Raw genomic sequence first — 14,924 nt, forward strand, 5'->3', positions numbered from 1 at the left:
TGAGAATTAGGTGTTTGTTTATCTCATCTATTGCCTTATATCGCAAGTTGCCCTGGTGGCTAAGCCTTTAGAAAAAAAATGCTATGTAGATGCTTCTTCAATTTTTAATTCTACTCCTGACTGAGTTTAATTTCTTATCGTGTAGTTGATTCCTTATTTAAGTCCTCCTCTCACACCAGGACAACACACCTCCCCATGGAAAATTGGAATACAAGTCTTTATCCCTTCTGGGTTATTACAAACTTTTGCACCTCAACTTTCAGGCGGTTGCCACTACAGTCTTCACTACTCTGGCTCCCTCTGCCCCTTAAAAAGGGAAAGAATTAGTTCTATTCCTTTTGGAAATGGGGAAATAGATGTTTTTGTTCATTCACCAGTACTATGGCCAGGCTACCTCTTACCTGATGACTATTACAACTTCACATAATAAATGTGAGATTATTTTTTTCTCCAAAGATCATCCACTCCATTGTACTTGAGACAAATGGGAGAAATAATCTTCTACATTTTAACATGACTCTTACATGCTATTTATAAAATAATTCTATTATGCTGAACATATCCATCTTCTGGCCCAGTGTCAACCCAAATAAATTGAGAGTACCTCTGCTTAAAACTTGCAGATATGAAGAACGATCCTTACATTGTTTCTCAATGCAAGCCTTTGATTTCTCCCCCAACAGCAAGCACATGTGTTTTACTTTAACTAGCTTCAAGTCTCTCCTCTCCAACATCAACTACACCCTTGTAGGTCAAACTTTATCTTCTGCCTTTCCTTCTCTTTTGGCTTCCTCCCATCAATACTTAAATATGTTTAAGTCTCTCTCATCTAAGAAAAAAACCCGCTAAAATGTCACTGATCCATATGAAACTCCAACCATGCGTTGTATCTTTTCTGTCTTTTATAGCACAGCCTTTCAAAGTTTTCTTTGTAGTCTGCAGTCACTTTACACGCACTCATCAATTCATCAATCTCTGGTTGTTGAATCTGTTATATAATATAAGTCATTTTTACCAGGGTAATAGTGGGTAAACCCACTGTTCCTTTCTCAGCCTTTTATGCAGCATTTGGTACTGTCTAAACGCTCTCTTCCTCTAGGTCTCTGAGTCTGCGTCCTCTTGATTGTCGTCTTACCTTTGGCTGTAATTGTGTTTCCTTCACTGGCACTTATACTCCCTCTAATTAAATATTAGTGTTTCCTGAAGTTTGATCCTAAGCTACTTCCATAGACAACAATATTTTATCTCAGAAATTCAATTGCCATCTCCATAGTGCTCTCATTTTTTTTCCTTGTTCCATAAGCTTCTTCAGTTTCAGACTAGAAATGCTTACCAAACATTTACCCTTATAAGTTTACAGCTACCTCAAGCTTACCAAATCTCAAACTAAACTCATAATTCATTCATGGCTGTATCTTCTCATGTCCTCTGTCTCAGTGAGTATCACCATTGTCTTCCCATTTACCTACATCAGAACCCCAGGCATAATACAGAGCTCATTTATCTCCTTCTTTATATTTAATCAATGACTAAAACCTGTCAATTCTTCATCCAAGATACCTTACAAATCTGTTCATTGTTCTTAATATTCACCATTATTACTTTACAGGTATCGTCATCTTCTAACTAGAAAATACTAGTATAAATACTAATTCCTTTTCTTGCCTCATTTGGCCCTTCTGGTACATAATGCTGCCCCAAAGATCTTCCATAAGTGCAAACTTGTATCCGCTACCCACCAGCCGAAAACCTTTCCACAACCCCTTCTTGTGGTAAGTAAAAGTCCAAACACTTCATCCTACTTACAAGGCTTACATGACCACATCCCTGCTTATTGCTGCAGGCTTATTTCTTACATATATCTCTTCCACTTATCTTCTGAGCATCAGCTATACAGAACTTATTTCAATTCGCCAAGCATGTCCTATACCTGCTTGCTTCCAAGCCTTGCCATATGGTGCTCCCTCTTTCTAGAAAACCCCTCCCACTATTTATCCCTTTTCATCCCCATGGAGACTTTGTATCACTTCTTGCATGTTAATTTTTTATGGATATGTATGTACTTCTCTAAGTGATTTGGGGATCCTATCCCAAGCACTTTCATTTTATCGTATAATTTCCCTGTAAAAGTACATATATTATTTCCCTCTACTATAAACAATAAACAACATGAATACAGTACTTATACATTCCTTGTTCACCATTGTGTCCCACATGCTAGGCATAGTGCATGGTATATAAATATTATGTTTATATAATATATGAATGAATGAATATATGCATTAAAAATGACTTAGCAAAACATTTTTTAAACTTCCATCTTCTTCACCATGCCTTTCTTTCTGGCTTTACCACCTCTACATAGCCCAATATGGTACATTACACATGCAATTAGGGTTTCCAAATGGATTATGTTTTCTGCCACCTTTGTGTCTTTGCACACTCACCCTCTCTGGAGTGCTCCCATATAGCTTCTTCACATGGACTACTCAGCTGAAACTTCAACTCTTCTAAAAACCAGTTTTTCCAAAAATTCACTGACATGTCATCCACTGGACTCCTAACACCTGTTAGGCCATTTCTCTGTTAAATCACTTTTCACTACTACTACACAAATAAGATTCTTCTTTTCAAAGCTAGTGATGATATTTTGGTGTAACTTTTTATCATATATCTAGCAGAGAAACTAACAAATAAGAACCAATCGCTGTTTACTGAATAAAAGAGGGAAGAGGCAATCCTAATGACTCATGATGCTTTAGTGGCCTGATGGGTTAAAACATTTTAGGTATGATGCTATATATCCGAACGTCAATTCTCAGCGGTAATTAAATAAAATAAAAATTACATACACATTAGCTTCCTTTACATTTCATGTTCACTAAGGGTAAATTTTGTTGAACCATTTCTTCACAGTCAACAAAAAGGAACTATTTATATTTTAGAGATGAGCAGTAAATCAGAACCTCTAAGAAATCTTACCTGATTTGAGTAAACCAAATTAGCCTTACTACCTTTATTCCATGAAGAGAATTTCTGCTGCCAACTATATTTACATTAGATGAAATGAAAGGTGAAGGCTTCATTTATTCAACTACTCACCTGTTCCTCAGCAAGAACTTAATATCAGCCCAATTTTTTGGAAAAACTTATTTTGATTTAATTTTAAGGTATTTCAATATTTCCAGTTTTCAAATAATATTTTAACAATGTTTGATGCCCTAAAAACTAAAAGAAAATGTATACAATAACATACACATGAAATAAGATATTCTCTAGATTTCTCTGAATCTCAAAACTAATTAATGAAGATTTTACAACTCAGAAAATAATTATTACTTGAGTTCTTAAAAAATAGGAGAAAAACGAAGTTGCAACAACATTTTTTTTTCTTACACACAAGGACAATTGTTATTCATTGCTTTCTTGAAGCAGTTGATGCATCTTTGGCATGATTAATTTTTCTTAACAGCTATATCATGTTTTGAATTTACTACATAACCAAGTTTTAAGCTTATAATGTTCCAAAGTTGAAAAGAGAACATAACTTATGAAGTGCTTGTAATACCTATATGTATGTTTGAAAATTATTAAGTAGTTGTTACTCTCTCTTCCCCAGCATCAATTACTCCACTTTAAACTTACTTACTCTACTGAATATAATGAGCTCCCAGAGCACGTTTCATTTCAGGGGAAAGCACACATTCTTCACTTGTGGTCAGTGGGATGTGGTTAATTTGAAATCACTTAAACTATTATATCTGTCAAGTGCAGTTATTTTATTTTCAATTCACATCAGTGTTTTAGTATGCATGTCAGTTACTAAGTCAAACTGACAGATTAATTCAGGAGCATTTTGTTGCAATGCTCTTCATCACTGTCATTGTATGTAGGCCACTACTGAAAATTAATACCTGCCCATTAAAATTGATTGCCAAAGATATCACCTTTAATGTAAACAATAATGTATAGATAAGAAAATGGTGCTAAATTAGATATTATGGTTCACAGCTCCTATAGTATGGGCCATTCAGTTATGGAAAATATTTCAGGAATATTAAACTTTGAAAGCAACGAGATACTGAAAAAAGCCTTCGGAATGCTGTAATAGTCCTGGAAATAGTCTGGTGAGGCTTTTAGTATTATTTTAGTCTGTTGCTCCTTATTATAGCTAGGATTTCAAATGTGTATGTGTGTGTGTGTGTATCACACACACAAGCACATGTGCAGGGAGAGAGAGACAGAGAGAGAGAGACAGAGAGAGAGAGACAGAGAGACAGAGAGTTGATTTACTTTAAGGCATAACTATTTAAAGGTGAATATTGCATTGGAAAAAAGGTCTATATTAGACTTGTAAAAAAAACAAAAAATAGAGACACTGAGAAACTGGCTGGGTCTATCTCAATAATAAATAGCCATGAATTAATAAAAAGTAATAGAATTTAAATGAGCATTTGGAAAATATACTGCCACAATAGCGTACATGCTGCATTAGTAAACTGTATTTTTACCACATGTAGCCATGCTTTCATCATTTTATAATACTGCCAACAATACTGAGCATTTGATAGTGAACAGGTTTACAATTTTCTTGGGAGTTGTATAAATAAGGTGAAGCTTTGATTAATATTATATAGTAGCAAAGATACAAAATTCAAAACAACAACCATAAAAACTAATCAAACACTAAAAAAATTCATTTCCTCATAAAAGAAGAACTATATACTCTGGAAATAGTGCTTTGAAGTTACACCACTTTTATTAAAGTGGTAGTACAACAGGAAATAGAGCATCACCTTTATTCACAGGCACCCAGAGCTGAAACCTTCAAACATCTGCAAAACTGGAAACCACACAAAAAATAACTAGGCACAGCCCAAGAAGACCCAGAAATGTAGTATAGAAGCAATCCCCATGAAACCTTTTGGCCATGGCAGAAACACCAAAGATGTTACTTTGAAAGACTATGCAACACTGCATCAAGGATGAGAGCGCAATGAAGTATTCCTGGTAGAAATTAGTGAAATCTTTCTTATCTGGGAAGTGTGGATCAGCACTCTCCATATCGCTTTCCTGATAATTCAGAAATATTCTGCTTCTGACCTGCAAGCTTTGATTCCTTACAATATGAGTATCTTTTAAGTACGCTAATCCAGTAAGTAAATCATCAGCTACAGTGCAACAAAAGTGTAGTTTTAAATTAAACCAATTAACAAAAAACCTTGACTCTTCTCATTAAATTCTGAAATTCTTGTGTTCTACCTGTGTGTTCTTTGAAGAATGTGTTTTTAATATTCTGAATTAATCCGTTTAGCGAAATATTGAGAAGAGCAAATCTAACTTTGTTTTTTAAATATATTTCTAGTTCATTTGACATTGCTGATTAAGTTCTAGTGGCTAGTTCAAAAGTATACACTTATGGAACAGAAAAGGGTTGAAAAATAAACATCATTCAAACTATCTTAATCCCATAGTAAATAACTGAGTTTATAGGCTAAAAGCAGTTAGCTAAAAAATCCTTAATTTTTGAAGTCAACACAGTTATACTTGAGAGCCCCAACATAAATTTCTATTCGCATTTGTTTCTTTGGAAAATAATTTAGTAGGATGATAATTGGTACACTGTTACTAAAGGGTTTGAGAAGCACAGAATTAAAACTGTTAAACTGCTTTTTTGTGTTTGGTATGGATTTTACTGTGCTATTATGCATATGTTATGCATATGCATATGTGCTAACATAATACGACTTTTTTGTAATCTCAGAAAATCATACTTTGGGGCAATATACAAAACATTTATCTCTAGTAATGTTAGTAAATATGAGGGTTAACCCAAGTTAATTTACGGAGTTACCTCTAACCCAAAGGTTCTCAATGTTATTCATGAGAATCTTCTGTGAGGCTTTATTAAAAATGCCTGCAATACATCCAGATCTATTGAAGAGGAGCAACGGGGTAAGGTCTTTAATTGTATAATTCTAGTAAGTTCGATAAAGGATTCTCAAGTTAACTCTTGTTTAAGAAACACTGCTCTGAATATTGTTGTTACTTTCTCTCCAAGATTCACCTCCGTTTATATCTCTATAGCTACCTAATCATATTGTTTACATGTTGTAGCTCTAGTCTTCCCTTACAAGCCAGATTAAGATGGCAATATTCAAGACAGTCTTGAATAAAAGCACGTAATAACTAACAGAAAATTTGTAAAATTAGATGCTCTAACAGAGTTTATATCAATCCCCAAACTTGAAGCTATAATAAGGGCATTAAATACATAATAATAACATGAAGATAAAATATAATTCTCTAACAAATCAAGCACCTTTCTCTTTCAAAATCCAACTTAAGACTTTCAGTTTTCAGTTCTGCATGTAAGTATCCTGAAGTTGCCACTCCTTTCTAACAACTAGTGAAAAGCTGAACAGACTGAAAAAATCAAGAACTCTTCTTGAATTCATAAAAGAGGTAAGGACACAGGGCAAACAAACTTCTACACCTAAAATTGGGAGAAAGACAGGTGACTACAGGGAGTCAGAAACAGAAACTCATGAGTGGAAATCACTTCAGGAGCCAGTTCTGGATTAGGAAAACTTGAACTGTAATTGATGAGTTGTTGGAGACTCGGTGTGGAGAGTATGAGAATTAAAAACTCCATGAAAACTCAGTTATTGTGGGGGTCCCTGCGCATTTGTGAGTTTTACCTACAGAAGCTCAACCAGGTTCTGAAAGTAAATAGAGAAAAATTCCCTTGTGCTTTCAGCAGGAGAGGGGCAAAGGAAATATTTTGAAATATGCCAGAGCACCCATCTTCTTAACAAGGCCTGCCTTCAGGAGAAAGTATTTAACCAGGGCCTAATCTCCTGGTGGTTTTATCAGAGCCTAACAGACTCAGAGGAAGGGAGAATACCCAACTCCAGCCAGTTTTAGACATCCTGTCTCACCTAAGGGAGGTGGGAGAGACTAGAAAATACTTGTGAATTTCACAGTCCAGCAGCTATGATTAGGTCTCAATAAAAGACTGAAACTCAATCATAGGTCCAGCAAGTACTTTCACTCCCCCGCCAAACATCTTACCACCATATTACTAAAGGTCTATTTATAGCAGTTCTTTTTGCCTGGTATATCATGTACAGCTACCAAGAAAAAATTACAAGGCATACTAAGAAACAAAGAACACAATTTGAAGAGACAGAACCAGTCCTGGCAGGGATGTTGAAATGATCAAACCAGTATTTAAAACAACTATGATTAATACATTAAGAGGTCTAATACATAGCACAGACAGCATGCAAGAACAGATGGGCAATATAAGCAGAGAAATGAAAATTCTAAGAAAGAACCAAAAACAAATGCTACAGATCAAAAACACTAATGGAAATGAAGAATGCCTTTGATGGGCTCACTATTTGTGTGAATGTGGTTGAGGAAAGAATCTCTGAGCTTGAGGATTTATCAATAGAAACCTCCAAACTGGAAAACAAGGAGAACAAAGTCGGGGAATAAAATAGAAAAAAAAATCCAAAGACTATGAGAAAACTACAAAAGGTGCAACACATGAATAATGAGAATATCAGAAGGAGGAAAAAAAAGAGCAAGGAATAGAAGAAATATTTAAAATGATAATGACAGAATTTCTTCCCAAGTAATGTCAGATTATAGCTCTTGAAGGCTCAAAGAATGTCAAGCAAGGTAGATGCAAAAACCATGAAACGAAACAAAAACCTACACCCAAGCATATCATTTTCAAACTACAGATAGAAAATTAAAAAAAAAATCTTGAAAGAAGCCAGAGGATAAAAGACCTTACCTATGGAAGGATGAAGATGAGAATCATACCTGACTTCTCCTCAGAAATTATGCAGGCAAGAAGACAATGGAATGAAATAGTTAAAGTGTTGACACAGACAAAAACATCAATCTAGAATGCTGTACTGTGAAATTATCCTTCAAAGGCCAAAGATAAATAAAGACCTCTCACATGAAGAAGGTTTGAGGAAATTTGTTGCTAGTAGATCCATCTTAGAAGAAATGTTAAAACAAGTTCTTTAGAGACAAGGAAAATGAGACAGATCAGAAACTAAGATTTACAAAAAGAAAGGAACACTAAAGAAGGGATAAATGAAAGTAAAATAAAAACTTTTATTTTTCTTATTCTTAATTGATCTAACAGACAGTTTCTTTAAAATTATAATAGCAGCAATGTATTTGATATGCACACATTTATATCTTCTCTGTGTATATATATTTACATATGCCTATATATAATAAAATAAATGACAGAAATTGTAAGAGGAATACATGGGGAAATTAGGATTATTTTGTTATTATATAGTACTCACACAACCTGTGAAGTTATACGGTGTTATTTGAAAGTGACCTTAGATTAGTTGTAAATGTATATTGCAAAATCTAGGGAAGCCATTTTTTTAATTTATAAAAGAAGTATAACTGATATACTAAGAAAGGAGAGAAAATAGAATACGAAATGCTCACTTAAAACCAACAAAGCGCTCACACTCATAATCCCAACATTTGGGAGACTGAGGCAAGAGGATTGCTTGAGGCCTTGAGTTTGAAACCAGCCTGAGCAACATAATGAGACCCCCATCTCTACAAAAAAAAAAAATAGCTTGGCATGGTCATATGCACCTGTAGTCCCAGCTACTTGATGGCTTAGGTGGAAAGATTGCTTGAGCCTGGGAGGTTGAGGCCATAGTGAGCCATGATCACACCACTGCACTCCAGCCTGGGCAAGAGAGACCCTGTCTGAAAACACACACACACACACACACACACACACACACACACACACACGACAGAAGAAGAGTGGAAGGCAAAAATAGGAACAAAGAACAAGAACAACCAATAGAAAACAGTAACAAATATGATAGATATTAGTCCAACCATATCAATAATCACTTTGAACATCAACAGTCTAAATGCACCAATTAAAAAACAGATACTGTAAAGTGAATGAAAAGCAAGACCCAACTATATATTGCCTATAAAATAAACCCACTTTAAGTATACAGACATATTTAGTTTAAAAAGCAAATATATTAAGAAAAATATACCATACTAATACTAATCAAAAGAAAGTAGAATTACTATATTAATTTCAAACAGAGCAGACTTCACAGCAAGAAAAATTATCAGAGATAAAGAAAGGCATTACATAATAATAAAGAAGTCAGTCTCCAAGAACACATAACAATACTTAACATGTAACAACAGACCATCAAACTATCTGAGAGAAAAACTGATAGAACTGTATGGGAAAGATAAATCCACCATTACAGTTAAAGATTTCAACACTCTTTTATCAGAAATGGACAGATACAGCAGGCAGAAAATTAAAAAGGGTATAGTTGAACTCAACAACACCATCAATCAACTAGATATTATTGACATTAATAAACTACTCAATTCAATAGCAACAGAATACACATTTTCCTCAAGCTCACATGGAATGTTCATCAAGACAGACTATATTTTGGGCAGTAAAACACATTGTAACATATTTAAAAGGATAGAAATAACACAATGTCTGGTCTCAGACCACAATAGAATTACATTAGAAATCAATAACAGAAGGATAACTGGAAAGTTTCAAAAGTTGTAGAGACTAAGTAACACACTTCTAAGTAACACATGAATCAAATGAGAAATTTCAAAAATAATTTTTAAATATTTTGAACTAAATGAAAATGAAAACAATTTATCAACTTTTTGGGATGGAGCAATACCAGTGCTAAGAGAGAAAATTATAGCACTGAATGAATATATTAGAAAAAAAACAAAGATCTAAACATCAACAATCTAAATTTAAACCTTAGGAAACTAGAGAGAAAAAGAGTAAATTAAAATCATAATAGGCAGAAGGAAAAAAAGAATTAGACCAGAAATCAATACATTTGAAATCAGAAAATCAGTGGGGAAAAATTAACAAAACCAAAAGCTCATTATTTGAAAAGAACAATATAATTAATTAAACTTTAGCCAGCCTAGCTAAAAACAAAGAGAGAGAACACAATTATTAAAATCAGTAATGAAAGAAGGGCAACATTATAGATCCCATGGACGCTAAACAGATCATCAAGAAATACTATGAATAAGTCTATGTCTACAAATTTGATAACCTAGACGAAATAGACCAATTCTTGAAAGATAAAATCTGCCCAAAACTCACATAAAAAGATATAGCCAATCTGAATAAAATTATATCTATTAAATAATTTGAATCAATAATTAATAAAGTTTCAAAACAGAAAGCACCAGGCCTAGATGGGTTCACTTATAAATTCTACCAAACATTTAAGGAAGAAATTTACCAATTCTTGGTAGTCTCTTTCAGAAGATAAGAGTAGAGGGAAGGCTGGGTGCTGTGGCTCAAGCCTGTAATCTCAGCACTTTGGGAGGCTGAGGAGGGCAGATCATTTGTCATCAGGAGTTTGAGACCAGCCTGGCCAACATGGTGAAACCCCATCTTTACTAAAAATATAAAAAATTAGCTGGGCGGGTGGCTCACACCTGTGGGAGGGGAGTGATGGGTGGAGGTTGCAGTGAGCTAAGATTGTGCCACTGCACTCCGACCTGGGCAACAGAGCAAGAATCTGTTTTGAGAGAGAGAGAGAGAGAGAGAGAGAATTCTTTCTACCTTTCTCATTCTATAGGGCTAGCATTACCTTAATACCAAAAAAAAAAAAAAGAAGTCAAAGATATTATAAGAAAAGAAAATCACAGACCAACATCTCGCAGGAACAAAGATGCAAAAATCCCCAACAAAATATTAGCAAATCAAATCCAACAATGTGTTAAGGGAATTATGCACTATAACAAAGAGGGATTTATACCAGTTATGCAAGGCTGGTCTAACATTTGAAATCAATGAATGTAATCCGTCACATCAACAGATTAAAGAAGAAAAATTGCATAATTGTATCAATAGATGCAGAAGATGCATTTGACAAATCCAACATCCATTCATGAATTTAAAAAAAAACTCTTAATGAACTATTTCTAATTTAAATTATTTTAAAAATATGTTTATTTTAACTTTCCTGAAAAAATACATTTTTGTTTTCATTCCTCTTAAGCTGTGACCATTCACAAAGTCAACAGAACAGTCTACTCTAGTTTATCAGGTTATTTATAGTTGAAGACTGCAGACTACATTAACGGCAACTATACTTTGAAAAAGACAATTATTTTCACTGGTAGTGGAAAAATCTATTTTGACTATACCTTTTGTCAGCTGGTTAATCATATTTTAAGAGTTATCTTAAAATATAATCTCCCCAAAATTAAGCTAAACATTTGATTAATAGCCAAACTTTCAATAACAAATAAATGTACCAATTCATTGATAATAAGTATTTGCTTGTGGTACATGGAGGATGCTCAAATAGGTGTTGTAATTTCATGGTCATGAGACTTAAGTAAACAATATACAAAAATATTACGTGTATTTGCTTTAAAAATGAAACCTAACTATCAAAGTACTTAAATCGTAAAATGATACATTTCTGTGGCTTTTCTCTCTGACACTTGGCGTGTAAACTTGTTGTTTCTTCCAAAACATTTGATTAAAGCAAAAACATCATTTACTTAATTAGAACGAGTCATGTCAATACTGCCTTTAAAAAATGCTAGAATATTGTTCTTGTGAATACCGAATCAAAATAGAACAAAATGCAAAACTTCCAGAAAGTTAATATCAAAGTAATGACCTTCATAATATTCATTATGACATATTTTACGTGTTCTATTAAATTTCTGTTATCTTAATATATTAAAAACTGCCTTAGTCTGATTTCCAGAATCTATACGGAACTTAAATCAAAAAGCAAAAAGCAAATCACCCCATTTAAAAATAGATAAAGGAGATGAACAGAAACCTCTCAAAAGAAGACATAAAAGTAGCCAACAAACATGTTTTTAAAAACACTCAGCTTCACTAAGCATCAGAGGAATGCAAATTAAAACCACAACGAAATACCATCTCGCACCAGTCAGAATGGTTATTATTAAAAAGTCAAAAAATAACAAAGGCTGGTTAGACTCCAGAGAAAAGGGAATACTTATACACTGTTGGTGGGAATGTAAATTAGTTCAGCCACTATAGAAACAGTTTGGAAATTTCTCAGATAATTTAAAACAGACCTACCAATTGACCCAGAAATGCTATCATTGGATATATATTCAAAGAAAAATAAATTATTATACCAAAAAAGACACATGCAACCATATGTTCGTTGCCACACTATTCACTATAGCAAAGACACGGAATCAATCTAGGTACCCATCAATGGTGGGTTGCATAAAGAAAACATGGTACATATACACTGTGGAATACTATACAGCCATAAAGAATGAAATTGTATTTTTTTGCAGCAACATGGATGGAGCTGGAGGTCATAATACTAAGTGAATTAATGAAGAAACAGAAAACCAAATACTACATGTTTTCACTTATATGTGGGAGCTAAACATTGAGCACACATGGACATAAACCTGGGAACAATAAACATTGTGGGCTACTAGAGGAGGGAGGAAAGGAGTAGGGCATGGGTTGAAAAACCACCTATTGGGTACTATGTTCACTACCTGGGTGCAATATACCCATGTAACAAAACTGCACATGTATCTCCTTATCTAAAACAAAAGTTTAAAAAAATGCCTTTGGGAAAAGCCTTCAAGACCAGTTTACAAATCATTTGAGAAAAGCAGCTTTGTTATTAAGATAACAGTAGCCACTTTTAATGGTTATTGTATATTATGGAAATTGGCAATAAATGTAGCTATGTTGGTAAAATAAACTTTAAGTTGAAAAATATTAGAGGTAAGACCTAAAAAGAAGGGATAATATGAACTTATCTAAGGCTAAGTACCTTTACTGACTGATTTGTTCGGGAATTTTTTAAATAGATAAATATCTTTTTAGCTGAATTTTTTCATTGAATTTTAGTTTTATAATATATATTTTAAACTCAAGAGTAACTGCACTTTTACCCATCTCTAATACAATACTTCCTTTCTCTAAGAAGCAGAATAATTTCAGAATAATAACTTCCAGTGAAATCAATCAGCTGATAAAAATGGCAGGTTCACACCTCTGGTAGGAGTACAGTGTCGATGAAGACAAGTTCACAGGTTTGATCCCTAAGTGGGCCAATTTACTTTGCTACAGGCAGTCCCTCAGACCCAGGCCTGACATCCTGAAAATGGGAGCCATCAGTCATAAGGAAAAAGTATAGGTGAAGTAGAGCTAACTTATCCCCACTGTGGGAGAACAACTCCAAATACAAACCAGCTAAAGGTTATGCCATGGCATTTTTCTTGTAAATAAAAGAGGGAACTTGGCTGGGCTCGGTGGTTAAGACTGTAATCCCAACACTTTGGGAGGCTGAGGCAGGAGGATTGCTTGAGTCTGGGAGGTCAAGGCTGCAGTGAATCCTGATTGTGTCACTGCACTCCAGCCTGGGCAACAAGCAAGACTCTCTCAAAAAAAAAAAAAAAAAAAAAAATAGAGGGAACTTTCTTCCAAATGCAGTCATTGGCCCTGGTCAGAATGTAAATCTGATCTCCAGAAATGTACTTTAAGATCAAGTATGTCAATAATTACTGAACTAGTAATGAATTATTAGATAGATGTGGGGAGACACCAAAATAGTGTATGAATTTATTTATAATATATTCTTTACCAACTTCCCATAAAGATTGGCTGCTGCTCAAAAAGAAAATATAGCTACTAGCTAAGAAATTATGGTAATAGATTGGATAGAATAAAAATCATCAAAGCATTCTGTGTCAAAGTTTCATTTCACTCATTAATGTGGGAACTAGCAAGATGACAAAGTAGTTCCAAACAGTATTTGAAAAACAGAAACTTTCAGTCAGTAGGAAAAAAAAAAAACCTGAAATAAAGTGCCAAATTAGATACAAAGTTGGTAAAATTACAGGAAAACAAAACCATCACGCCTTACCAGTTTTACAGAAGTATAAAAAATGCCCTTAATCTATACTGTAAACAAAGCCATATTCTGTTAGAGAATATTAGAAACATCTGGGAAGTTTTTTAAGCTGCCAATAAGTAGGTCTTACCTCTGATATTCTGATTTAGCTGGAAACCGGTGAGGTCTGAGTAGAAGGAGTTTTAAAACCTCTCCAGGTGATTTTAAGATGCAAGCAAGTTTGAGAACCACTGCGTTAGAAAGAGACATGGACTTTTACATGGGTTTTCAAAAATTTGCCCTAGCATCTTGTTACTCAAAATGTGGCTCATGATTCAGGAGCATTGATACCACCTGAGAATATTTAAAATTGAGTATCTGGGGGCTCCACCCCAGATGCACTGAATCAGAATCTACAATCTGAAAATATTTCCAGGTGATTCAGGAGCACAATAAACTTCGAGAGGCACTTCTGTAACATGATATTGAAATGACTGCAATCATCTTTTTGCCTCATTTCCAAGTTTTAGGAAACTTTTCCTGGGATAACACCAACATGAAACTGCCACCATACTGAAACACTCAAAATTTTAAAAGTTGGTAAATATCACTAAAAAGACCTCAGGTAGCACTTTAAAGATAAGAATGTTTGTGGTGAAGGGAGTCAGCTGTAAGCTGGAAAGTCCGAACTAAATCAGGCAATGGTCCCACTTCCAAGGATTCTCAGGTACCAGTTGAACCTGGGACAATCGGACTAGAAATATTTAAGATAAATACATAGTTGCTTAAGGAAGCCTAAAGTTAAGATCATGTTTTATGTAGCCATCAATCACCTTTACTAAGAGCTGCTGGGGACTTGGGGCCGGCAGATTCCACAGGTGTCCATTGTTTGAATGCCTAATTAGGGAAAGGTACAAAATTTTCAATGAAAGTGTTTTAAGCCACTTACCCAGTGTCTAATTGTTAAAATTT

This window comes from Gorilla gorilla, chromosome 2 (genome assembly GCF_029281585.2).
Source record: "Gorilla gorilla gorilla isolate KB3781 chromosome 2, NHGRI_mGorGor1-v2.1_pri, whole genome shotgun sequence".
Classification (NCBI taxonomy): Eukaryota; Metazoa; Chordata; class Mammalia; order Primates; family Hominidae; genus Gorilla; species Gorilla gorilla.